At 36.0% G+C, this 27,249-nt stretch overlaps 2 long non-coding RNA genes across 2 annotated transcripts; one reads left to right on the forward strand and one right to left on the reverse strand.

Moving 5' to 3' along the window:
• Window positions 1-10,452: 10,452 nt before the first annotated feature.
• LOC139816025 (uncharacterized) lies at window positions 10,453-15,187 on the forward strand. Its single transcript, XR_011732895.1, has 2 exons — window positions 10,453-11,271; window positions 11,901-15,187. It is a non-coding gene; the product is annotated as an uncharacterized lncRNA (long non-coding RNA).
• A 20-nt stretch (window positions 15,188-15,207) lies between these two features.
• On the reverse strand, window positions 15,208-20,936 carry LOC139816024 (uncharacterized). Its single transcript, XR_011732894.1, has 4 exons — window positions 20,744-20,936; window positions 20,275-20,643; window positions 19,860-20,188; window positions 15,208-18,311 (listed from the first exon to the last, which is right to left on the reverse strand). It is a non-coding gene; the product is annotated as an uncharacterized lncRNA (long non-coding RNA).
• Window positions 20,937-27,249: the final 6,313 nt, after the last annotated feature.

Below are 27,249 nucleotides of genomic sequence, written 5' to 3' on the forward strand. Positions count from 1 at the left end.
GGTCCCAATATGGCTGCTAACTTAGGAGGGGATATCCAATCAGAATACGAATCAGATTACCAATCAGAAGTTCGGACATCAATGTCGCTTCTCTCTTTATATAGAACTCTACCCCCAGCGTGTTTGCACGTGTATAAAAAATTGTAGGTGACTTTAAGGAAAAAAAATATCCTGTTGTAGTTTAAGTCTTCCTTAAAAAGACTGTACAGGTTTGATTTGCAAAAAATTAATTTAACATATGTAAAAAAATTGTTGAAAAAAAGTCGGAAAAGTGACTTTTCACAAAAACTAATGTAACTTTTTCAATTTTTAAGATATTTTAATTTTTCAAACGGTTTTTTCATCCTCAGATGACGCACTTTTCACTCATTATTGTAGTTTATGTGGCCGTTCTAAAAAGTATGTTAATTTTGAGGTATGAAGGTGCGATTTTTTGCAGAAAAAAAATGCCGAGAGAAAACTAACGGACCGAAAAATATACCACCGACGGGGATCGATACTTGAAGGTCCCAACTACCTGTAGATGGCGGCCCAAGGCCCATTTCCATTGGTTTACTGGGTCGTTTTCGAAGTCAAAAAAACGCTGGGGTGTATTTTACCCAGTGTGACCTAAAAGGGTTAAGGAGACCTCAACAAAGTTAGCCCCCCCCCCCCCAAGTGGATTATTGATATATTTTTTTTTACCAATCGTTTGGTGGTTGATTGGTAGTATTTGGTACCGTATTCAAAACGTTCGGTAGTTTCTCGTTTTTCTAGGAAATCAAAAACAAATTTTTGATCTTCTTTTAGCCCCCCCACTTTAACTGCGGTAGTTTTTTTTTTTTTTTTAATTGATTGGCGATTGATTGGCAGTGTTTGGTACCGCATTAAAAACTTTTGGTGGTTGCGCGTTTCTTTAGGAAATCAAAAAAACAAATTTTTGATCTTCTCTTAGCCCCCCCACTTTGACTGTGGTAATTTTTTTTTTTTTAATTGATTGGCGATTGATTGGCAGTGTTTGGTACTGCATTGAAACCTTTTGGTAGTTTCGCGTTTTAAAAAGAAAGAATTAATTGTCAACAAATTTTTAACCTTCTTTAGCGTCTCCACTTTGACTGTTGGGAATTTTAAATTCTTTTTTACCAATCGTTTAGTGGTTGATTGATAATGTTAAGAGCTGTAAGTTATTGAAAATTTTATTTTAAAGCCTTGTGCCCACGATGCTAGAACTGTGTCCGAGTTTCGGTTTAAGCCAATAAAACTGCTACTTTTCTGTAAGAGCTGCAAGTTGATTGGCTTAAACCAAAACTCGGATGCAGTTCTAGCATCGTGGACACAAGGCTTAACATTCCAGTTACGTATAGTGACGATTGCACACATTGTGGGCATTCAAGCGAGTGCAACCGCTACCCTTATAAAAATTTTTCACCGTTTTTGGACCGTTTTTGGACCGCGAAAATGGTCAGTTTGAGTAGTAAAAACGTGCATTTGATTCAATGACCCGTTTTTGGGGCGCAAAGGGTCCTTTTTGCTTAAAAACGAGTGGTTAAAGCGGATTGCGTACGAGTATATCCGAGTAGTAATAACGTATTCTTATGAGTATTTTTGAGTGGTAAATACGTGCTGTGTGCGACATGGGTCCAATGCTACGTGCCAGTATCGAGCCAATATCGAGCCGACACTGATTTCCCATATTCACCCGACATAAAAAAAAATTATTTATTTTGAAATTTTATTACTATTTTTTAACTAAATTTGTTTCTTAAGATGCAGTTTATGATTATAAATATTTTCTCGTATTTAAAAACACATATAAAAACACACTTACCTTGGTGGGATTCGAACTCGGGATTTCGGGACCTCTGGATTGTGAACCAACTGCCTTACGTGGTAGACTACTTCTTAATTTGATATAAGTGTTATATATAATCTACACATGTCATATAACCAGCACAAATATATAATTTTTTAAAAACTATTTTAAGAAACAAATTCAGTTTAAAAAGAGTAATAAAATTTTAAATTGGACATATGATATAATATTTCTTAATGTCGGGTGAATGTCAGAAATCAGTGCCGGGTTATTACAAAATTTTGTGTTTGTAATATATTTATAAAGTTAAAACATCCTTATCAAATCTTTACAAGGGCCTTATTAGATAAAAATAAAGAAACCTTTTTTATGGAATCTCTAATAAATAATGATTGGGACCTCATTAAGTTAAAATAAGGAAATCTTTCTTATGGCATCCCTAATAACTAATGATCGGGGCCTTATGTTATGTAAGGCCATCCCTAACAAATTTCTACACGGGATATTGCACTTATAGAAACGTTCAATGTAAATTTTTCGCAAATATTTGAATATTACATCGTACCACTTATCTACACTCTTAAGCATGTGTCGCCAAAAATTGGAGGTACATGTTGAAATTTTGTCCCTACGTAATTACGAGGGACATAAGTCACTCTTAAGCATGTGTCGCCAAAAATTGGAGGTACATGGTACCTCGAAGTTAGGAAGTACGTTATGGGCAACGAATATTCACCCGACAAAAAAAATTATTTATTTCGAAATTTTATTATTATTTTTTAACTAAATTTGTTTCTTAAGATGCAGTCTATGATTATAAATATTTTTTTTGTATTTGAAAAACACACTTACCTTGGTGGGATTTGAACTCGGGACCTCTGCATCGTGAGCCAACTGCCTTACGTGGTCGACTACTTCTTAATTTGAAGTAAACGTTTATATATAGTCTACATATGTCATACCAGCGCAAATATATAATTTTTCAAAAATTATCTTAAGAAACAAATTCAGTTTAAAAAGAGTAATAAAGTTTCGAATTGGATATATGATATAATATTGCCCGCTGCTATTCGCGAATGTCTTTCGTTCAACAAATGTCGCGATCATGCCATGGTTGGCTACGTATACGAGGTACGTATGTAGGAGGTATATACGGAAAGCCCCCTAAAAAACTGTACCTCCTAAAACTGTACCTCCTATGACACGTCCGTGCACGCGTCCGCGTCGAGTGCTTCGCGAATGTCTTTTGTACGAGGTACATATGTAGGAGGTACACATTTGTACGAGGTACATATGTACGTACAAGGTACGTATGTACGGGGTACATACGGGAAGCCCCCTAAAAAACTGTACCTCCTAAAACTGTATCTCCTAAAAAATTGTACCGTGAATTTATAAGTGCGGTACCTCCAATCGGTACCTCCTCCTTTATCAGTACCTCGTGTATTCCGTACCTCGTGCTACCGGGAAAAGTATCTCCTAGCAGCATGTAACTCCAAATGTCATTTCCATTTAGAAATTAGTACCTCGAATTTGGAGATACTACGCGGTACATGCTTAAGAGTGTATTAGTGAAGGATAAATAGTGTAAGTACTAAAACATTTAACCCTTACGGTACAGTTTGAAAAGGTTTTTAAGTTTGTAGAATAAATGTACTTCAATTTAGAGATAAGGAGAAGATAAGGAGTGGGAGTCTTTCAGAATTATGAGAAATTTTGATGGATACACTCTTAAGCATGTGTCGCCAAAAATTGGAGGTACATGTTGAAATTTTGTCCCTACGTAATTACGAGGGACATAAGTCACTCTTAAGCATGTGTCGCCAAAAATTGGAGGTACATGGTACCTCGAAGTTAGGAAGTACGTTATGGGCAACGAATATTCACCCGACAAAAAAAATTATTTATTTCGAAATTTTATTATTATTTTTTAACTAAATTTGTTTCTTAAGATGCAGTCTATGATTATAAATATTTTTTTTGTATTTGAAAAACACACTTACCTTGGTGGGATTTGAACTCGGGACCTCTGCATCGTGAGCCAACTGCCTTACGTGGTCGACTACTTCTTAATTTGAAGTAAACTTTATATATAGTCTACATATGTCATACCCAAGCAGCAAAGCAGGGCATCTTAACCAAACCAAAATCAGATTGCCCTAATTAAGTGAAGAATTACCAACTTTCGACATAAAAAATGTCTTAAAAATCAAATAGCGTTTGAAGTCTTAAGTACAGGTTGAAAATTACGTAGTTCAAACCTACAAAATGCCTTCAAAGTTTAATGACTTTAAAGTTATACATTAGGTTGTAAATGACTAAATTTTGATCAAAGGTATGCCTTCAAAGTCGATTCAACTTATAAGTCAAAATTAGACCCCCATTTGAAGGAAATGTGACCTGGTTGTATTACCTAATTTCAATTTCGTAGGCGATATGACTTAATTGGTCAGGATTACCTAATTTTTACCATATATAAGTCCTGTGTGTTTGACTTGACTAATAGGGAATATTTTAGGCGCGAAATAAACCTCGCGGCCGTACTACGAGTTAACTACAAAGTTGAGATTACCACGGAAAATGACCTATAAGGGAAATTGGTCCGAGTTTAGGTCGAAATGCCCAGCAAAATTGCCCTGAGAGTTAGTTATTGGTCTTGGACCTTAAATTATTGAAAGTTACCATAACCTATCTATAATTATTGCACGTATCGATTCCTGTTTGCTGATAAATAATTATCCATTTTGTAAGACCTACTGTATTTTTCTCATTGTACAAGGCTTGCGATCGTTATGCTAGGAAACGCAAACACACGGGAATTAATTCGGCGCTCGTCACCCGGGGGGGATGAGATTTTTCAAGAAGTTACGAAGTACAGAAGAAACTCTCTATACTGTAATAAATAGAATAATCGAGACGATTCGCGCGAGCAACAGCGAATTTGCGAGAAAGAGTCGTTACAGAACAAAACACGTTCGCACTCGACCGCGTCACACGGTGAACTCATGATCAATGTTTACGTTCGCGGCACAGCCGACCGGCATTTCTCGATATATCGATCCACAGATCTCGGAGCACGCCGTGTCTCGAAGTCGATCTTTGAAGTCAATTTAACTTATAAATAGGGAAATCAGACTTATTAGTCAAAATGCCTTATTGATCGACAAGACGATTTTAAAGTCAACGACTTTGAAGTAAAAATGCCCTAATTAAGGAAATCTGCCCTCAAAGTTTAGTATTTGGTTTTCACAGTAGGGAAATTTGACCTACAGGTCGAAATTCAGACGAAAACGTTAAATCAGCCATTATTATGAGAACCAGTATGTCTGCCATGATACATCAAAACGCTTTCTAAAATTATAGGCATTATAAAATAAATTATATTATATCTCTCGGAGTAACTAAGAATTGAAAAAAAATCTATTTTGCGATACTTTTCACGTTAGGTGCAAGATTAAAATATTTCTATTGTGCTAAATGCAAAAAATATTATTGCTAAATAATTAACGATTAATTAATAATTGCTTAAATTATTTATTTTCGACATCGCGTTGCTTTTAACGAAGTAAAATAAAATTCTGTACAGAAAATTTTCTTTCGCACTTATATTTCTGTTACATGTCACACGATATTCAGTTTCAAAACCGACGAGTGGTGGACTCTATTAATATTTTACTCCGAGTTTCCATGGCTGGTTGGAACCATATGCTATGACTGTAGCATAGACCCGTCTTGGTAGAACTAATATGGAATATATATTTTTTCGTGATGTGCAGCGCTGCCATCTACTAGATGTCTCAAAGACAAAAGTTAGGTCGAAGAGAGGGCACAAATTGGTCAAAATTACCAAAATATTACCGATATTCGACCTTCTGATAGGTCCATTTCACCGAATCAGACTATGACTTATAAGGCGAAATGCCTTGCATTACCTAATTTTAACCGTAAAATTATTTCAACTTTATTCCCCACTTACCTTCTTTCGACGTCGATTCGACGTAAGTTGGGCTTGGTCGAACAGACTTTTGAACCTATCAGAAGGTCGAATAAACGTAATTTCGCCCTATTTTGCTGCTTGGGTACCAGCGCAAATATATAATTTTTCAAAAATTATCTTAAGAAACAAATTCAGTTTAAAAAGAGTAATAAAGTTTCGAATTGGATATATGATATAATATTGCCCGCTGCTATTCGCGAATGTCTTTCGTTCAACAAATGTCGCGATCATGCCATGGTTGGCTACGTATACGAGGTACGTATGTAGGAGGTATATACGGAAAGCCCCCTAAAAAACTGTACCTCCTAAAACTGTACCTCCTATGACACGTCCGTGCACGCGTCCGCGTCGAGTGCTTTGCGAATGTCTTTTGTACGAAGTACATATGTAGGAGGTACACATTTGTACGAGGTACATATGTACGTACGAGGTACGTATGTACGGGGTACATACGGGAAGCCCCCTAAAAAACTGTACCTCCTAAAACTGTATCTCCTAAAAAATTGTACCGTGAATTTATAAGTGCGGTACCTCCAATCGGTACCTCCTCCTTTATCAGTACCTCGTGTATTCCGTACCTCGTGCTACTGTACCGGGAAAAGTATCTCCTAGCAGCATGTAACTCCAAATGTCATTTCCATTTAGAAATTAGTACCTCGAATTTGGAGATACTACGCGGTACATGCTTAAGAGTGTAGAAATCGAGCTGACTCGAAATTTCCCTGTATGTAACATAAGGGTTAAAATCGAGCAAAATCCGCGGATATTTTTTTGTGAGTAAAAAAGAAACGTACTAATAGACCAATCCGTTTCTTTATGCATATGGTTATGCACCTATGCAAGTTTGTATGGATAGACCTTAAGGACCCGGACACACACTTCTGCACAACGCATAATGCGTAAGCATAAAATAATTGATTGATCTATTTCCTTATGCACATGTGTATGAACCAATCAATTTTCTTATGCTTACGCATTATGCGTTGTGCAGAAGTGTGTGCTCCCCGCTTAAAGGTCAATCCAGACAAACTTGCATAGCGCATAAACATAAGCATAAAAGAATTGATTGGTCCATATGCATGTGCATAAGAAAATAGACCAATCCGTTTCGTTATGCATATGGTTATGCACCTTGCACCTATGCAAGTTTATGTGGATATAGCTTAAGCCCTAGAACATGCGCATGTAACCCCAGAGCCTAGTGCGTGTATGTACATACGTACATAGATAGCGGTTGCGCTTCTGAATGCCCACAATGTGTGCAATCGTTACTACGTAACTGGAATGTTAAGCCTTGTGTCCACGAAGCTAGAACTGCATCCGAGTTTTGGTTTAAGCCAATCAACTTGTAGCTCTTACAGAAAAGTAGCAGTTTCATTGGCTTAAACCGAAAACCGGACACAGTTCTAGCATCGTGGACACAAGGCTTTAAAATAAAATTTTCAATAACTTACACTTAACATTATCAATCAACCACTAAACGATTGGTAAAAAAGAATTTAAAATTTCCAACAGTCAAAGTGGAGGCGCTAAAAAAGGTTAATTCGTTGACAATTAATTCTTTCTTTTTAAAACGCGAAACTACCAAAAGGTTTTAATGCGGTACCAAACACTGCCAATTAATCGTCAATCGATTAAAAAAAAAAATTACTACAGTCAAAGTGGGGGGCTAAGAGAAGATCAAAAATTTGTTTTTTTGATTTCCTAAAGAAACGCGCAATCACCAAAAGTTTTTAATGCGGTACCAAACACTGCCAATCAATCGCCAATCGATTAAAAAAAAAAAACTACCACAGTCAAAGTGGGGAGGCTAAAAGAAAATCAAAAATTTGTTTTTGATTTCCTAGAAAAACGAGAAACTACCGAACGTTTTGAATACGGTACCAAATACTACCAAACAACCACCAAATGATTGGTAAAAAAAAATATATCAATAATCCACTTGGGAGGGCTAACTTTGTTGAGGTCTTAAGGGGATCCTATAGTGAAGGCCAAACTTCCTCGATGTCGATAATGTCGAACATTTTTAATTCCGTTCTAATTCGTTTTCTATCATTTTCTATATTACCGGTCTATATCTGCCCTTGTCTAACGAGAGGCATCTGTCCTTGTTCGATTGCTGCGCCATCTCTCGCTAGACGCCATACTACTCTTCATGTCATTCCGCATGTATATTGCAGTGACAGCTCTATGTGCCCAAATTTTTAATTTTTTTTTTGTTTTGGAAGTTAAAACCGATCTAGCCCTTTACATTTTCATGCGTACTTTAATTCTAGACCAAATTTGTGCAATTCCGTAAAGTTAATTAAAAGTGGTTATGTTTTAACGCTTATACATTACTATACGAGAGTCTTGTGGGGAAGCTCTTAATTACTCGGCAAAGTTGTCCTAACATTTTAAGAATATTTTATAATAATATATTTAAAATAAATAAATAATTAATTAATAATATAATATTAAAGTATATTAATTAATAATATAATATCAGGGAAAGTTACGTTTGAAAAGTAACTTATTGTTACCGTAATTCGTTACTTATTGAAAAAGTAACTTATCGTTACTGTTTGAAATCAACGTGTAAATAGAGAGAGAGAGATTGTATAATTGCGGCAGCCAAGCGTTCGTATTGTGGTAGGTCGGTACGTGCGGATATGTATGCGAAAAATAGATCCGACCGCGTAGTAACTCAGGCGCTCGAGAACGGTCGAGCGCGGTCTTCCCGCGCGCTTGCGTAAGGATATCTGGAGGGGCGTGCAGCCCGGGCGAGCGAGCCATTCGTTTCCCAGATTTCGTGCACGATGCTTCGTGCTCTTTTGCTAAAGGTCGATAGTATTGCGTCATAATTTTGGTGTCGCGTCTTTCAGTTTTGAATTGTCTATTCGTGTTTCATATTGTGATTAATTACATTCAATATTTTATTCAACGAGATATACTTGACACTGCGAGCATTACCGAGAGGAATCCAGGGATAGCCGTCCCGGCGACCCATGCCGGCACGTGGAACGAAGGAAGGCAGCCATTTGCTGCAAAGTTTGAGAGAGCCTTGACGACAGGAATTACGAGCCCTTTCGAAGTCATAAAGTTTAGAAAGAGAGAAGGACTGAGCTTTTCACATATATATATATATATTCCTTGTGTGAATATCAGAGGTGATGTGATCTTCTATGAAAGGTAACCTGTTTAAATATATTATCGTGAAAACGTTAGACTTTCGTCTACCGTTCCTGAGTGAAAACGTTAGACTTTCGTCTACCGTTCCTGAGTGTTAACGTTAAACATTCGTCTGCCGTTTCTAGAGAGAGATCATCAATCCTCTCAAGGTTAGTCTCGGATATTACAATTCGCAGAGATCACGAGAGCAAGTGAGAGGAAAACTTCCTCGCTCTTTTTTTGGAAAAGACAATAAAAGTTATCTCGAGTCTTATTGTTTTACTGAGCTCAGTTTAAAGTAAAATCATTAATTGTACGGTTGAAACCATTTTTCGTGAACTGTACACTCTTAAGCATGTACCGCGTAGTATCTCCAAATTCGAGGTACTAATTTCTAAATGGAAATGACATTTGGAGTTACATGCTGCTAGGAGATACTTTTCCCGGTACAGTAGCACGAGGTACGGAATACACGAGGTACTGATAAAGGAGGAGGTACCGATTGGAGGTACCGCATTTATAAATTCACGGTACAATTTTTTAGGAGATACAGTTTTAGGAGGTACAGTTTTTTAGGGGGCTTCCCGTATGTACCCCGTACATACGTACCTCGTACGTACATATGTACCTCGTACAAATGTGTACCTCCTACATATGTACCTCGTACAAAAGACATTCGCGAAGCACTCGACGCGGACGCGTGCACGAACGTGTCATAGGAGGTACAGTTTTAGGAGGTACAGTTTTTTAGGGGGGTTTCCGTATATACCTCCTACATACGTACCTCGTATACATAGCCAACCATGGCATGATCGCGACATTTGTTGAACGAAAGACATTCGCGAATAGCAGCGGGCAATATTATATCATATATCCAATTCGAAACTTTATTACTCTTTTTAAACTGAATTTGTTTCTTAAGATAATTTTTGAAAAATTATATATTTGCGCTGGTATGACATATGTAGACTATATATAACGTTTACTTCAAATTAAGAAGTAGTCGACCACGTAAGGCAGTTGGCTCACGATGCAGAGGTCCCGAGTTCAAATCCCACCAAGGTAAGTGTGTTTTTCAAATACAAAAAAATATTTATAATCATAGACTGCATCTTAAGAAACAAATTTAGTTAAAAAATAATAATAAAATTTCGAAATAAATAATTTTTTTTGTCGGGTGAATATTCGTTGCCCATAACGTACTTCCTAACTTCGAGGTACCATGTACCTCCAATTTTTGGCGACACATGGTTAAGAGTGACTTATGTCCCTCGTAATTACGTAGGGACAAAATTTCAACGTGTACCTCCAATTTTTGGCGACACATGCTTAAGAGTGTAAAGACAGACTTTATTACGTATTTATGTGATTATTTCTTTCTCATTGATTAGACAATTTTCTTATGGTGTATTATATTACTTGGCGAACATTCTTTATATTCATTTAGAATAAGTATTCAATGAAACTGCGTTCTGTGCGAGACATAAATTTTATCTTGCGTTATTATCAAACTATCAATTGTATTGCGCGCCTCTTCCTCGAGATCATATGGTAGTAGCCCCTACTATGTACCGATGTACCACAGTTTTAAAGTTCTAAAACTTTCCGCTAGGGTTAGCTTCCCGTTCCGTTGGTCATTCTTTTACTTTGTGCCGATTAAGCCACACGCGTGTTTACGAGATTCCGAAGAAATAGAAGTAAGGAAAGTTAGAGACGGTTCCTCGAGTTCGGAAGACGGCGAGGAGGTACAGAAAGGAAACTATAGCGACGGTGAGGTAGCGTTCGTCGTTCTCATATGTGTACGGTGTCACTTACATATGTCACATATGTGTACGGTGCGAGGTTATGTGCCGAGTGACGACGAACGACGGCTACACGAAACCGGACCGTTGTCGTCGTGACAATGGTTGACGCTGCACTTCCACGGCGTTTCCGTACGTTCGTGGGAAACAGGTGAAGTGAAGGGAAGCGCGTCGTTGTTGCGAGTAATCGCGAGCACCGCGCGCGAGGCATCCTCTCGTCGTCGCCGTCGCCGCTGTGTCGTGATCATCACGACCATTACGGTCGTGCTCGTGGCTCACCGTCGTCATCCTCGGTGCCAAGGAGGCACCTGACGGTTAGACGAAAGTAACCGAGCGAGACGCAGCAGCAAGATATAAAGGTGTCTATATCGACTATATGTCAACGCAGTAATGCGTAAAGGAAGGTTTCAGGTGTTTTGGTCCAACCAATTCACCTTGAGAATGCAAATTGAGAAACTTCAATTGTGCATAACCTCATTGCGGAATGTCCTACGATAGCCTAACCATCGGGCGGTAGTGACTTCAAAAAGGTAAGACGCATAGGCGAGATTCAGGTGTCTTGGTCCAACCAATTCGCCTTGAGAATGCAAATTGAAAAATTTCAGTTGTGCACATAATCTCGCCGCGTAACGTCCTCCCAGCTAGCAAGTTGGGTCGGGGCGGTAGTGATCTTAAAATGGTAAGATGCATAGGCGAGATTCAGGTGTTTTGGTCCAACCAATTCGCCTTGAGAATGCAAATTAAAAATTTTAATTGTGCACATAACCTTGCCACGTAACGTCCCTTCAACCATCAAGCCCGTTCGGAGCGACTTTAAAAATGGGGTAAGATGCATAGGCGAGATTCAGGCGTCTTGGTCCAACCAATTCGACTTGAGAATACAAATTGAATTTTAATTGTGCACAAAACCTCACCGCGTAACGTCCTCTCAGCTATCAAGCCTGTTCGGGACTGTACTGACTGTAGCGACTTTAAAAAAGGGATTTAGTCTTGGTCTAACCAATTCGACTTGAAAAGACAAATTGAGGAACTTCAATTGTGCACATATAATACGCATATGCAAAGCCAGGTGTTTTGGTCCAACCAGTTCACCTTGGAAATGTGTGATTGATAAAATTCAATTGCATACATAACCTTAACTCATAACATCTTGTTTCAGAATATCATCAGAAAGGTAAATAATTTCGACCAGACTGCCAATCGACAACTATTGACTAAGGATGGTATCTAAAATTTTTTAGAAATTATTGCGGAAAATATTATCCGTAAATATATTGGTTCAACCAATATATTAAAAAACAATCCGAGTATAACTCGCCTTGAAACTATTAGATAGACTATTTTTCCTCGAATACGAATATCCTTACAGGCGATATTATGATGCCAATAGGAAAAGCTGTAGTCGTTATTATTTGGAAGGTCTTTCTTACGACAAGGATTTCTTAAGAACTAGTGCGTATCTGTTTCTTAGTACGTTTAGCAGCGACCCTTAAGATAAGGTTTAAAAAGACGCTTGTAAATCTGCTTAGCGTCGAGACGGTAAGAGTCGTGATACGAGGAGTCGCTCTCCTGTTTGATCGTAGATATGTTCAGAGATTGCATTTTGCCTGATAGAATCCTAAAACCAGCGGGTTACAAAGATCTTGTAGTCAGGCGGGAAGACGTCTTTGTAAAAGATCTTCCCTTGGAGGAGCGAAAGGTCCTGCTGAAAAAGTTATTCAGGTGTCTTGGTCCAACTAATTCGCCTTGAAAATGCAAATTAAAAAATTCCTCCGGAAAACTTATGCGGTAATAAATCCACTAAATATAAATTTGGAGGTTAAATCTGTTTTAGACAGCACTATTGTAAGAGGACGAGCGTATGGTTCAAAAACCAAAATTGTGCGGCAATCAATGAAGCACAGAACGACTGCTGCCATTGCTGGAATTGCAAGGGCCTCGAGTTCTAGAAACTCGCGAGGCTGTCTCGCCGAAATCGACAGAGGCCATACGGTCAATCGAAGGCGAGCGAGCAGAGGCAGATGTACAGTCAATAACAGAACTTGTCCTCTCAAAATCACATTACCGGTACGTTACCGGTTGGAAGCCGGAACAAGCGCCTACGAAAAGAAATTAGTTGTAAGTAAGGTTGCCAATAGACTGGCACAGCCTAAATGTCAATGAGACAACTCATATATACGAAAAAACCGCAATAGCCGAGCAGGTAAAGATACAGATTCGTAACAAATAATACAGCTATCGAGAAAGCAGGCCATTCCGAAGTATCAGCCAGTTTCAAATTAATTATTTCAAGAATTATCTTATTCCCAAACCTAATAAATTTTTTACAGGTTAATCCTTAATCTGAAAAAGCTTTATAAGTTATAGCTTAATAAATAAGTTACTAATATGTTGAGCATCTTAAATAAAAGACAGAAAAAAGGTCAAACAAATTCTGGCTAAAGGATAATTCCTGGCGTCGATTGATTTGAAGGACGCATATTAATTAATTCACATTGCTGATTCAGACAATACAAGTACTTGAGAATTTTGTTGAAGGTGCTCTTTATGAGCTAAAGTACCCGTTTTTGTGCAAAACACGGCTTCGTACACTTAAAAAAAAAAAAAAAAACTATGAAGCCAATCTCTTACCTAAGAGAATTGGGCTACTTATCCGTTAATTAATTAATTGGATGGCTTTCTTCTTCTAGATGAGACATATACGGTATGTTCGAGAAACATACAAGAAACATGCAGTTTCTGGAATCATTATGATTCATAATGAGTGAGAAAAGGAGAAAAATGAAGCTGGCGACCAGAGATATGGTTCTTGGTTTGATTAGGATACGAGTACCTAAAATTAGTGAACAGCTTATAAATCCGAGGCAATTACACGATATTCCATTCGAGATTTTTGCCAGGTTCATAGGAACCTTAGGTTTATGTTGTGTAGCCTTAAAATTTGGTTGGATACACATGAAGTATTCTGAATAAGAAAAATTGATTGTGTTTCAAAGAAACACGAATTAAAAGAGGTTTTTTGACTGGTGTTTCATTAAAAGTTTTTTTCTTTTCAAATTTGCCTTAGAAATACATTTGGATGCGTTACCCTCCGGTTGAGGTGTTTTTTACCAAGCTCAGCGGATTCACGGATATCGGAATGCCATATCAACTATCTTGAGTTCTTATCAGTGTTTTTGGTCTTAAGTAACTCGCAAAAATTCAGAGGACTGAGGGGGATGCAAAGAGAAGGATCTTTGGATCTTTACATTGTATATACGATTCAAGAAGAGCGTCGAGACATCTTGAACCGGAAACGAAGTTTGTGTTATCAAATACGGTTTCTTTTCGACGATAGTACAGAGGTTTTGTAAACCGAACATCAACTTATTTGCATCTCGAACCAATTCCAAATGTTTGCGTCATATCTCGTGGATAAGCGATTGAGAAGCGTTAGTTATTAACGCGTTTACTTATTTCTGGAAACAATTTTAATTTTTACGCAACTTCTCCGTTCGCGACTATAAAAAAAAAAAAAAAGTGAAATTGGAAGGTTCGAGAAATATTGAAGTGGCCCCTAAGTGGCCGGTTCGGGCATGAGGCCCAGTGTACTTAATAATCTTGGATTCTGATTCGTTTTATTTAGAATCGAGTAAATATTTTCTGTGGTTCCTTGACAGGAAGTCATATCCTCTCTGGAAGAGGATTATCCTGATTGTCGGGACGCTGCCAAAGAAGCGTCCGAGCTAAGAGACGACAGACATCATGTTTTCTTCACGGATGGAGCTCTTGATTAAAAGGTTTCAAGAAAGTAAAGCCTCTTATGGACGTGTCTGATAGGACGTGTCTGATAGTTGTACATAATAATCTTGGATAAGTCTTATTATTATAAAATCCAGAGGTGGTGGTGATCATAGCACAGAAAGATGTGCGCTGCTCTAATGAGCCAAAGATCTGAGTTCAAGTTTGACCAGAAATCATCGACCTTTATTCGCCACCTCTCAGAAGAACTTATTTAGTGAACAGGTTGCATATATATATAGGTACACCAACAAACGCCTTGGAGGTTAATCTCAAGTTCTGGTCTAAGGTCTATTGCACACAAGATGCGAGAATGAAGATAAGTTAGAAAGCTGCATCCTAGCATGCCACTGGCCAAAATATGATTCTGAGGATCCCAGGATTGTATTGTATTGAATCATGGCGCTGGGGTGATATTAAGTCATAACGGTTGAAAAACTATCTTAATAGTAGTAACGCTGTTTGACAACGTAAGTAGAATTGACACAGATGTGACCAGTGCATATAGCACCCGCCATGCCTCAATTTCGACCGATAAGCGAAGTGACGTCACCATAGACGTTGTTAGAAAGGCGGCAAAGTGGTCGAGAATGTTTTGCAAAGCTTAAAAAAAAAAAAAAAAAAACAATTAGAGCCGGGCGCAGTAAATGGTGCGCAGGATAATTTTAATAATAATTGAAATATATTATATATAATTAAAATATATAAATATATCGCTAAATCTATCCTTAGTTATACAAATTAAGGATTTAATTGTCCTTGTGTTTAAATCCTTTGGTTAAGTGGATATACGCTAAATGCGGTTAAAAATTGTAAATGTATAAAATTTTGTTGTCCCTTTCACGGAATCTCAGGCATAATCTATCTGCCGTAATAACTTTAAACAGCTACCATATGATCTCGAGGAAGAGGCGCGCAATACAATTATATGATTAAACGAACTTACCTGTAAGTGAAGTTCTATCATATCGTTCGTTATCATAAGTTCGTTTAATCATATAATTATTCATTTCCGTGCGTTTCTATAAGCATTGTTTCTCCTTGATTTAATGATTATTCTACTAAGTATTTTGCGACTTGTTTCTCATTGATGCGATGATTATTCTCATAAGTATTCGGCGAATGATTTCTCATGAACTTGATAATTATTATACTAAGTATTGTGTTAACTCTGACTGATCAAATATTTCGTTTTTGCTATTATGAATTAATGTGTCGATCCAAACAATAAGCTTTGTGAATACTATCTATTGAGAAATTCTTATACTTTATAATTTGTATGGAATACATGATTTTGCTAAAAGAGAATTATTAGCTCTAGAGAAGATTTTGATATATGGTAAACTTTAACAAGTTAAAGAAAAATAGTTTATATTTAAGACTCAAAGATTGATACATTGATTCAATAACTATCTCAATTGTGTTTGAATTGAATTTATATGCTGATTGATTTGATTTATTTGTTGAACAGTCCTATCCTGAAATCACATGTTTCTTTTTATTTTTGACTACGTCAATAGAAACTCTGAGAGTACGTACCAGGAATATTTCCTTTATAATTAACCTGAGAATATATCGAGACAAGGCTTCAGTGCATTCAACTTTTATTTCATCATCAATAACAGGAAAGGACTGTACTATAATAATTATTGAATTGTTTCCTTTGCGTGTTTTATTCATTTATTGTATATTCATTATATGTTGTATAATCTATGTGTAATAACCTGTTTAAGAATACTGGGAAGGTTTTCGGGCAGTTTCCCTTCTCCTAAGCAACGAATGTTGGTATTCTGTGTCTAATTCTGCCCATTCGAGTCATATTAAAATACTAAATTTATTAAATGCAATCTCTCTCTCAACTACACCGGATTCTTAATTATTTGTTCCTTCCTCATCTGAATCTAGAGTTCAGGCTTGTGCGCGAGCTTGTGCAAACAGTTACCGTATATAACTCGTTGGTGTTTTGCGCAAAGTATATTTAAGTCTCGATTTAAGTATTCCAGGACAAATTAAAATATTAATGTCGTATAAAAACTCGTGTGAAATGGCCGAAGATAATATAGAATATGTGAATTAGAATTGAATAAAGTAACACGTGTTGCTTAAAAAATGCGCTTATTTCCCTTACAAAAAAGTATTACTGACTAAATACTTAAAATCTCAGTGATTTAATACTGTCAATATTTATTTGGGAAATACTGGGAAAATACTGGTAGTGATAAATATTATAGGTAGTGATTAATACTACACAGAACTACTGGTGCTTAGTATTGAATTACTCACCGATATTTCGATTTCCGATATTTACCCGGCATAAAAAAAAATTATTTTTTTTTCAAAATTTTATTACTATTTTATAACTAAATTTGTTTCTTAAGATGCAGTCTATAATTATAAATATTTTCTCGTATTTGAAAAACACTTACCTTGGTGGGATCGAACTCGGGACCTCTGGATCGTGAGCCAACTGCCTTACGTGGTAGACTACTTCTTAATTTGATGTAAGTGTTATATATAGTCTACATGTGTCATAACCAGCGCAAATATATAATTTTTCAAAAATTATCTTAAGAAACAAATTCAGTTTAAAAAGAGTAATACAATTTTGAATTAAATATTAAAATGATATCCTCAGTACTATTTCAAAACTTGTACACTTTTATCACGACGAATTAGTACAGACCTTCATATAAAATGTATTTGTGCCTTACTTTTATCTCTTTTCCTTAATATTATCAGGAATTACCCATTATAATGTTTCTATACAAATTGTAGTACTGGTCAGTGATTAATTTCACATGGAATATTCAGTTCAGTACTTGAGTATTAATATTAAAATACTGGCCAGTGATTTATTACATATGGAATCCTTGGTTCAGTACTTCAGTACTAACATTGAAATACTCATCAGTAATTCAACACAAGTATTTATTACACAAGTATTTTTCACCTAGTATTAAATGCTTTCTCATCAGAAATTTAATACTAAGTATTCAATACTCGTCCTGTATTAAATACTACTTTCATAAATTACTGACCAGTAATAAAATACTATGCAATACTTGGATCACAGTGATTCAAGTACTAATAAATACTTAATTTTAGTATTATTAATACACAAAATAAGTATTTATTACTAACCAGCTAGTAATACTTTTTTGTAAGGGTTATTTATAATTTTAATACGTACTATCCTCTATACACACACACATACATATATATATGTAAACTTATTTTTACATTAAAAACTTTACAGTTTAGAACAAATTTATGATGATCTTATGCTATAATTCTATATCATACTTAAACTCTATATATTGATACTTTATAAAGAAAGAAAGAAAAAAACAGAAGACAGCCAAAGAACTAGCCGTTGATGTTTTGCGCAAAGTATATTTAAGTCTCGATTTAAGTATACCAGGACAAATTAAAATATTGATGTTATATAAAAAGTCGTGTTAAATGGCCAAAGATAATATATAAAATGTAAATTAGATTTGACTTTACACTATATACCATATACTATACCTATATGGTATATATGTATATACTATATTTATACTACTTATCTAAAAAATATTAATTATAAATAGTTGTACAAACAGTATTTATATCTATATATACACATATATAGTATATAGTGGGATTAAATGCAGTAGTTACTCCCACTGTTGGATTTGTTCCCACTAATTTCGATTTTTTTTTGTTGATTTCTTCCAACCGCTGACAAGAAGAAAATAATTTGAAAATGGTAAGCTTATCGACTAAACCTCTGCGTTCTCCATTGATTCTGCAACAAAAGCCATGTATATTATTATTTAGATGCTTAAGGGGATGCTGGAGCCGTAGCCGAACTCGATCAGCGTCGATAAAGAAGTGCTCACCGACTATATCTGTCCTTGTATAGACAAAGATATAGACAAGGATAGCACGCTACATTGCACGCACACATACGCACGATGTACATCGACATTATACTTTTATATTACGCTTCCAAATCTTGATTTGGAGGGTTTATCGATGTTTTTCTTGTTGTGCAATTCGGGAGAACTTGTTTTCGCGTTCGTACCAATGGTATATCTCTTATATGAAATACATCTTGTGACGAGCTGACAGCTCGCCGCAACTCGAGACGCCATATTGGGATAAAAGTAGGATAAGGAAATCTGTACTTTCGTAATTTTTTCTCGTTTTCTATATAAAATCGGAGTTCCCCCGAATCATTAATGTATGTACTGCAATTCTGGAGAAGGATTTTTAATTCTGTCAAATTAATACGACGCTACGTGCCGACAAAAAATGCCGGTAAAACAGACGGCTCCAGCATCCCCTTAACATCAAAAATTAAATCGAAATGATTTAATTAGAATGAGGGAGGGGATTTTACTCTAATCACAGCTGTGTTGCAAGTCTGACAATTAGTCGGCGCGTAGTTATTATGATTGGAAAATATCTATTTAAATTAAAAAAAAAATTAAAAATAATTTAACGCAAACATCTTGTTGCGGCTCTGCGCTCTTTCGTTATATATATTTTATTTCTAATCATTTGAGCTTATCACGATTATTATATTATTATTACAATTTTCCAATCACAAAGAGAGAAATAACATATAACATTTCATGATGCTTGCAAGAGATGTAAATATATACAAATTTCGATAAAGAATACGATAACATATGACAAGTCGGGGAAAGATGCCAGTTAAGAATTATCATAGATATTATAGTTAAAAATTGTTATAGAAATATGAACAAACCGATAGTCATAATGGTTTTGGAATTTTTGTAAAATGATACTTAAACTTTTATTACATAATAGTGCTGAAAATAGCCACCCTAAAAGTTATCATTAAAATGCTGTAATTTGATTATATGTTTATCCCAAAATGCAAAAAATTAGCATTTTATCCTAATGACGAGGAGAAGATGCTACCCCTAACTCTTCACACATTGTCATAAAAGAAATGGCTATTCGGGTTATGAGACAGCCATTTCACGTGGTTTCAAAATATGTTAAATAAGTCGATCCACTTTCAATGAAAAGTAATGATGAAAAATTTTAACAAAGATGAGAGTAAAATATTATAAGAAGTTTACTCATTACTTGATTTAAAAAGGTCTTTTTAGATTTTTCCGATTTAACACGATAAAATTGCAAAAGCTTGCATGTTTCAGTCACTATGTATAAATAATCTCACGTTAACAACTAGAAAACATTGCAATCTATCAAATAATAAACGACATATTATTTCAACAAAGTAGCATGTTCGACTTACTGGCATTTTCTCCCGCGACTTACCCTGTATATTTTAATAGAAAATGTAGCGCACACTTACATCCAGCAAATCTTAAGGTTTCGTAAATTTTTTAATTTTGTGAGGGCATCAATTCCTCGCGGAGTAACAGGACAGCGGGATAAATTTAATTTTTCCACTTCTGGACACGAATTTTTTAATTCCATTAGAATATATAGCCTCTATTCTAAATATAGGGCCACCCAAATTTAAGTTACGTATCCCGTGATTCCTCTGCAGTATTTTGCAAAGAGTTTCAACTTCTATATATGTGCCCTTTAGGTTTAAATCTTCCAGACAGTCTAGATTTTCGAGATGCGAAAATCCTTCGTTTAGGTGATCACACTCCATAAGATCACTAAGATCCAATACTAAAAAGAAAAAAAAATATATATATGTATTAGTTACATACAATTTATTTGTAATCCTAACATTTATATTTAATTTATAAACTTACCTTTCAATTTTTTGCATACTTTTGAAATTTTTTTTAGAACAGAGTCATCAACAAATAGGCAGTTACTTAATCGTAAATGCGTTAAACGACTGCCACAATTATCAAGAAATTTTACGAAAGTTTCAACAGAAATGTCGCTTGATGTTAGAGCCAATTGTTTTAAAAAATGACATCTAGATTCAAAGTAAGGTATAATACTATTATAAGTATTAATACGGGTCGATTTAATGGATCGTAAATTTCTTAATTTTAAACATTTAAACAGAACAGGGTCCCTTGTCAAGTTATTGAAGCGTTTATTTTTACTCTGCCCATACAGCATAACGACGTCACATCTAAGTTTTTCAATATTTTCAGTAATATTTTATTCTACAAAAGATAAAATATAAAACTTCAATTCATGAAATTATATCATTATAATAAATATTATTACGCGAGAAATAGACTTCTTTTAATATTTTAAACTTACAGAAAGCCATACGATTGCTCCTTGGATTTGTCGGATACATTTTTATAATGAGATGTTATGTTGTACATGATGTCCTAATGACAAGAACGTTCGCAGTTAAAACTGGCCTTCTATTTCTACCTGCCTGGATTTCTTTCTGGAAGATCTTCTACGATCAGGTAGCTGATCATCAGGTTTTATATACCTGTAAAAGATGGAGTTAGAAACCTATATGAAAGGAAGAGAGAGAACATCGGGGAAAAACGGAAAAAATCTTTTTCGGAGGACTTGTAAAATCAATAAAAAAACAATGCTCAGGAATTTTTGCATGAATATTATTCTTAGCATGTGCATCCAGGATTCTTTCTTAACTTTTTATTCATCTACCCTATAAGCGCATGATATTATTTAATATTAAGTAGTATTCTAAGCATAATCTTAGAACATTAAATACTATATTCTAGTAATATTATATATAACATTAAATAATATTTCCAAAGGATATTGTGTGAAGTGGCCATATAGCATCAACAGAATAATCCTATGATATTAGAAAAAAAGTGTGCAAATTAGAAACTTGCACACTTTGCGGAGCTCCGAGGGGTTAGAGGAACAGGGTATCTCCATGCCCGATGGCAAGGGAGAAGAACCGTGCAACTAGAGCAAGGGGTCCGCGGGCAAGGGGGGTGGCATTGACGGTCCGTGTAGGTGGTGTAGAGTCGTCCGCATTTTCGGGCGCCGCGAAGAGGAGTATCCGCGTGCAATATCCCCCACCATATCTGACACGGACGCGCGCACATAGCAGCGAACAGCCGTGTGCGGCGGCCGTGCTCGGCGTTCGGCTGTGGCCGGACATAGGGTCTGTGCGTTGAATAATTTTCTTAAAATGTACTCACTCGTACGTATAAACGGTCGCCACTTCGTTTTAACTGCGATTACGAAGAACACTGATAGGCCTGGTTGACTTCCGGTTGTCGTGAAATACTTTCTGTCGATCCTCAACTTCGTCGCACTTCCGCTGCGATAATGCGTTGTTGTCGACTACGCCCTTTACGAAGTCGCGCACTAGTATTTCGGATTCGGAAAGCTTTTTCTGGGATTTGAATTAATGAGGGTAATTGACTTGCAATTGCTTTTATGAAAACAAATAACAAGAATATATATTTTGTACTCGAAGTACAGGATTACAATGAGTAACGCCCCGATTGCATCATCTCGCTTCACTCGCGATTTTCGTATGAAAAACTATATATTTCCGAAAAATATTCACTTCCGGATGTTAATAAGCTTATAATTAAGCCTGCAGATAACGGTCGCGGCCGGATACTTTCCCTACTCGTCGGATGTTGAACGATTATTCACAGATCACTCAGAACGTGGACCCGACGACGGTTCGGCAGGAAAAGACCATCTAATTTCGATAATATATTATTAATCTTGTTGTACGGATCACAGTCGTAGCCGGGAACGATTTCTTTTTGTCCGATGTAAGACACAATACACGATTCCGAGAGATTCCGAAAACGATGTGCATACGGCAAAGGTTCACGAGGAAAAGACGAAGACCTCGCTTCCCTCCAAATTATTAGTGTTGTTAGACTGGCCGGTTTTTCCGCGCATGTGCGTCAACTGTGGCTTCAGTAAAGAACCTATTAATACTGAATAGGAGTTCATTAATCGCCCATACAAAATTGTTTAAAAATTGGGAAAAATTTTAATATATTTAATATATACATATAATACATGTATACAAAAATATAAATATTAAAAATACAATAATTTGTATTTAATAACAAAGAAATATAATCATAAAAAATCAGTTTTAAAAAAAGTGTGCAAGTTGAAACTTGAAACTTGCACATTGCTTCCTCATAGTTTTTAAGTGTGCAAGTAGAAACTTGCACATTGCTTCCTCATAGTTTTTAAGTGGGCAAGTAGAAACTTGCACATTGCTTCCTCATAATTTTTAAGTGTACAAATTATAAGTTTGAACATTCCCCAGTTTCTTTCATGTGAACCAGCGACGTAGAATTCACGTAGACAATCGAGTGGATTATTTGCTTAAAAGCGGTAGTCGGATCCACGTGGATGAGATAATCGATTCGACGTGGAATTTACGTGAAAGTTTCACGTGGGTATTACGTATTACGAGTAGTGATGCATTTTGATACGAGAATCTCGAAATCTCGTTTCAGAATTTCTCGTCTCGTTTAAGATAATATTTTCGAGATTATTATCTGTCATTTGTTTTTTCTCGTCTCGTCTCGTCTCTTCTCGGAAAAACGAGATAAATACTATTTTCGATATTAAATTTTAAGACAAAAATTAATTAAAAAACAGTTTAGAAATTAAGAAAATTAATTACACAGGCACACAAAAAATAAAAAGTGTCTTGGCCGAGACACTACACTAGTGTATTCCCATGTATTTTGACCCGCTGAATCCGAATCCGAAGTCAGAATTATCAGATTGGCTCTCAGTTCCGAGCAAACCTCAAAACTCAACGAAACGAACACTTTTTTTTTAGGTTTGCTCGGAACTGAGAGCCAATCTGACAATTCTGACTTCGGATTCGGATTCAGCGGATCAAGATACATGGGAATACACTAGTGTAGTGTCTCGGCCAAGACACTTTTTATTTTTTGTGTGCCTGTGTTATGAAACAAATAATTAGGAAAGTAATATTTATTGTAGAACATATTATACTGTTTTGAAATTATTCCATAAATATATGTATATTATTTGCTAAATCACATGTTATCCATGAGTTTAAACATAACAACCATCTGGCGGATTCTTTTGTGAGTTTGTTACGGTGTTTACGGATAATAAGAGAGGCTCTTGAAAATAATCGTTTGGCAGGAACAGACGTAACGGGTGTTGCTAAGAAATCCCTAGCCATTCGAGACAGTGTCGGATATACTTTTTCATGTTGATGCCACCACTGTAGAATATCTTCCTTTGCATCAGCTCGTTCAGCAAATAAATAATGATTTATTTCTTGCTTCCAAAGATTATTACGATATGCAGTATTTCTTGTAAGATTAATGCTAATCCCTTTTTTAAATAATCTATTTACATTAATACAATCATCGTCAGATGTGTTACTTTCTTCTTCATCCTGCGATAAGTTAAGTATATTAATTTCTGGGTAGTAGTAGTGCTCTTTGTAAATATTTTCAAATGTTTTCAATGACATTTGTTCCATTTCTCTTTCCCAATCGGTGTACTTAAATGTTTCTACTTTATGCCTCGGATCTAAAATTAATACTACACAGTAAATGTAATTCATTTTTCGATAATGTACCGTTTAACAAGCTTATCGCGAGCAGCAACAAGTGCTGTTTGGATATTATATTCTATGTCTGATTGATCATGTTTTTGATTCATGTCTCCAATGACTTGTTCAATTTTGTCAAGTAAAAGATTAAATGTCAGCACAGCTAGTGGTAGTGTCACATACTTTTCACCACTAAGAACGTCAGACAATTGTTTAAATATACGAAGGTGTTTAAAAACTGCACATAATATCTGCCAATCATTTTCTGCAATAGAAAGATGTTGAATATTTGCATTATTTTCGCAAAGTAGATTAATAGCTTGTTTCATTTTTACTGCTGATTTTATCATTTCGAAAGTTGAGTTCCACCTCGTTGACACATCTAAAATCGGTGCCATAGGTTTGACATCTGTTGTCTCGCAGCAAGCATTGAGTTTATTTCGCAATTGTTCTGATGAATACTTTAATTTTTTAAAGAGAGTACGCAAATTCTGAAGTACACATTTCTCATTAATGCTATCATCATCATTATCGTTATCCTCCTCAATTTCATCCTCATCAATCTCATTAAAGGAATCATTGTCTTTCTCAGTTTGCAAACCACTTTTTAACAAACGAAGCATGTCTTGAATTTCTAAGTTTGCTATGTGCGCCATACATCGAAAATGTTGGTTGATGGGATCAAACACTTCGCCATCTGCAGAATTCATTAAATGTGAGAGTTTTTCCATAAAAGTAGTATTAGCGGCAGCATTATCGACAGTTATGCCTTGAATTTTTTTACGCAATCCAAATTGTTCTAGGACTCCATAAAAAAGTGTTGCTATATCTTGGCCAGTATGTTTTCTATTTGATGGGACAAAATCAATAACTAATGAATGAATGAACTTTATTTGCATTTTATGCTTACACATATGCAAAGGGGTGAAGCAAAATAACTTTGCCTTACAATAGAATTACTTAAGACTACAGACATCGGTACACGGAAAACATATCTGCGGTTATATTTTAATATCATTATATTCAATATTATATATGAACCCAGTCAACCTGCAACACTAAAAACTACTCATTTAAAAAACTTGCTCTCAATTTATATGCTTCAGAGACAAAGCCAAAAATGATCCTCGCATGTGAGAGTTCGGTAGATATGAAAACAGTTTAACAACTGCGGCATCATCCGATATACTGGTGCATATTAGTTGAGCAAGATGGGCATCTCTGACATGCTTATACATTGGACAACGGATCAAAAAGTGAGATAAAGTTTCATTTTCCTGCTGATCACATAGCAAACAAAGTTCTTTTGGATGCAAGCAATACGAAATCTTGTTTATTGTGATTCTGTATAAATAATCATTTCCAAGCCGCAGCTGCGCTCTACATCTCACTAAGTGAAAAGGACAACGCGGCTGGTAAAAGTCATACAAAGAATTTTGCATGGAGCGAACAATAGGGACCCCCTGACTTTTAGAGAACCAATACTGGTTTAAATCTTTCAATTTTAAAAACCGTTGATAGTCTGATAGAATTTGCTCCTTTGCATCAATCCAGTGGTCCGTCGACATACTCAAGAGATGCCCATCCTGACCCATCTCCTTCAGTATAAATCTTAATTTACTTATCCAGTTAAACTCTAAATTATCATTAATCGCAGATAGAGACAACAATCTTCGCAGACATATTTTTGGCAGTCTTTCATCCCCCATCCCTAGGATTCTAATCACCCAACTTATCGCTTGTTTAAGAACCTTGTGAGCAACTCTAACCAAGCCCAATTCCAGCCTCAAAGTGGTATTTGCTGTACATTGCGGCAGCTGCAGAAGCCTCTTGTAAAAGTTACATTGAGCTGTATCCAAAAAATCCAAATAACGTAGGCCCCATATATGAGCTGTATATAACGTCACGGGAAAAATCATTGAATTAAAAAGCTTATTAATTCCCTCCCATGAGTCCGCCCCGAGACTGGCCAGCGTGGCCAGAGTCGCTCCCGTCGCCAGTCTCGTCTTATCAACTACATACTGACTGGGTAAGCGTCCCAAGGATGAGGACGAAAATGGAACACCCAAATAAGTATAAGATTTAACAATTTCCAAAACCTCATTTTTATAACAAAAATCATTCGAGTACTTAGGCAATCTACCCTTCGCTCTGAAAATAACAATTTTTGATTTATCCTTATTGACTATCAAACCATTAATAGAGCAGTATTTTTCCAATAATCTTAGCTTAGCACGAAGGTCCGCCTCCGAGTAAGCAAGGATGACCAAATCGTCCGCGTATAACAACATAAGGAGATCAATATAGGCATCTATGTCTACCCCCCTAAAACCATTATCACGAAAAAAAGAGACTATATCATATAAGAAGATTATAAAAAGCAGGGGGCTAAGGATTTCTCCTTGCAGTACACCTTTCGTTATCTCTATGCGTTTGGATAGTTTATTAAAAACCTTCACACGGAGCACCGCCACTTGATACAATCTCCTCAATAACCTAATAAACTTAGCACTGACTCCAAGCGAGTACAATTTTTACCACAGGATAGAGTGATCAACATTGTCAAAGGCTCTCTTAAAGTCAATAAAGAGGCAATAAACTTTTCTATTTCTTAGTCGTAATTGCAGATGGATGGCAGATTGCAGAGCAAAGATGTTATCCTCGCAACCTCTACCCTTACGGAAACCCGACTGCTCTTCCGGCAAAATATCCCTATCCCGAATCCAGGCCTCCAGGCGATTACATAACAATTGCGTAAAGATCTTAGTAATACAATTTACGAGCGCTATGCCCCTATAATTGTTTGGATCTTGCTTGCTACCCTTTTTATGCAGTATGTACAGTCCTACCTCCGACCAAAAAGTCGGCATCTCTTCCGTAGCAAGTATTTTGTTAAAAAGAGTAAGCATATACAATTTCCAATTTGCAGGGCATTCTTTAAAACATTCATTTGGAAGCATGTCAAGGCCAGGAGCAGAATCAATAACTAATGATCTCAAATTCCAATCATTATCAATAAAATGACCAGTTATGCCATAATAAGATTGATTAGCAATTGATGTCCATCCATCGATTGTGAATGAAACTTTCGATTAATTTTTTTATAAAATCGTAATAACTGCTTTTTGTTTTTTATAAAATTGGGATGGAACATTAGATTTAAGTTTATTTCTGCCAGGTAAAACTGCTTGTTTATTTAAAAATGTGAATAATCTCTAAGTTTCATCATCTTCAAAAAAACTTAATG

Source organism: Temnothorax longispinosus, chromosome 7 (genome assembly GCF_030848805.1).
Source record: "Temnothorax longispinosus isolate EJ_2023e chromosome 7, Tlon_JGU_v1, whole genome shotgun sequence".
Taxonomy (NCBI): domain Eukaryota; kingdom Metazoa; phylum Arthropoda; class Insecta; order Hymenoptera; family Formicidae; genus Temnothorax; species Temnothorax longispinosus.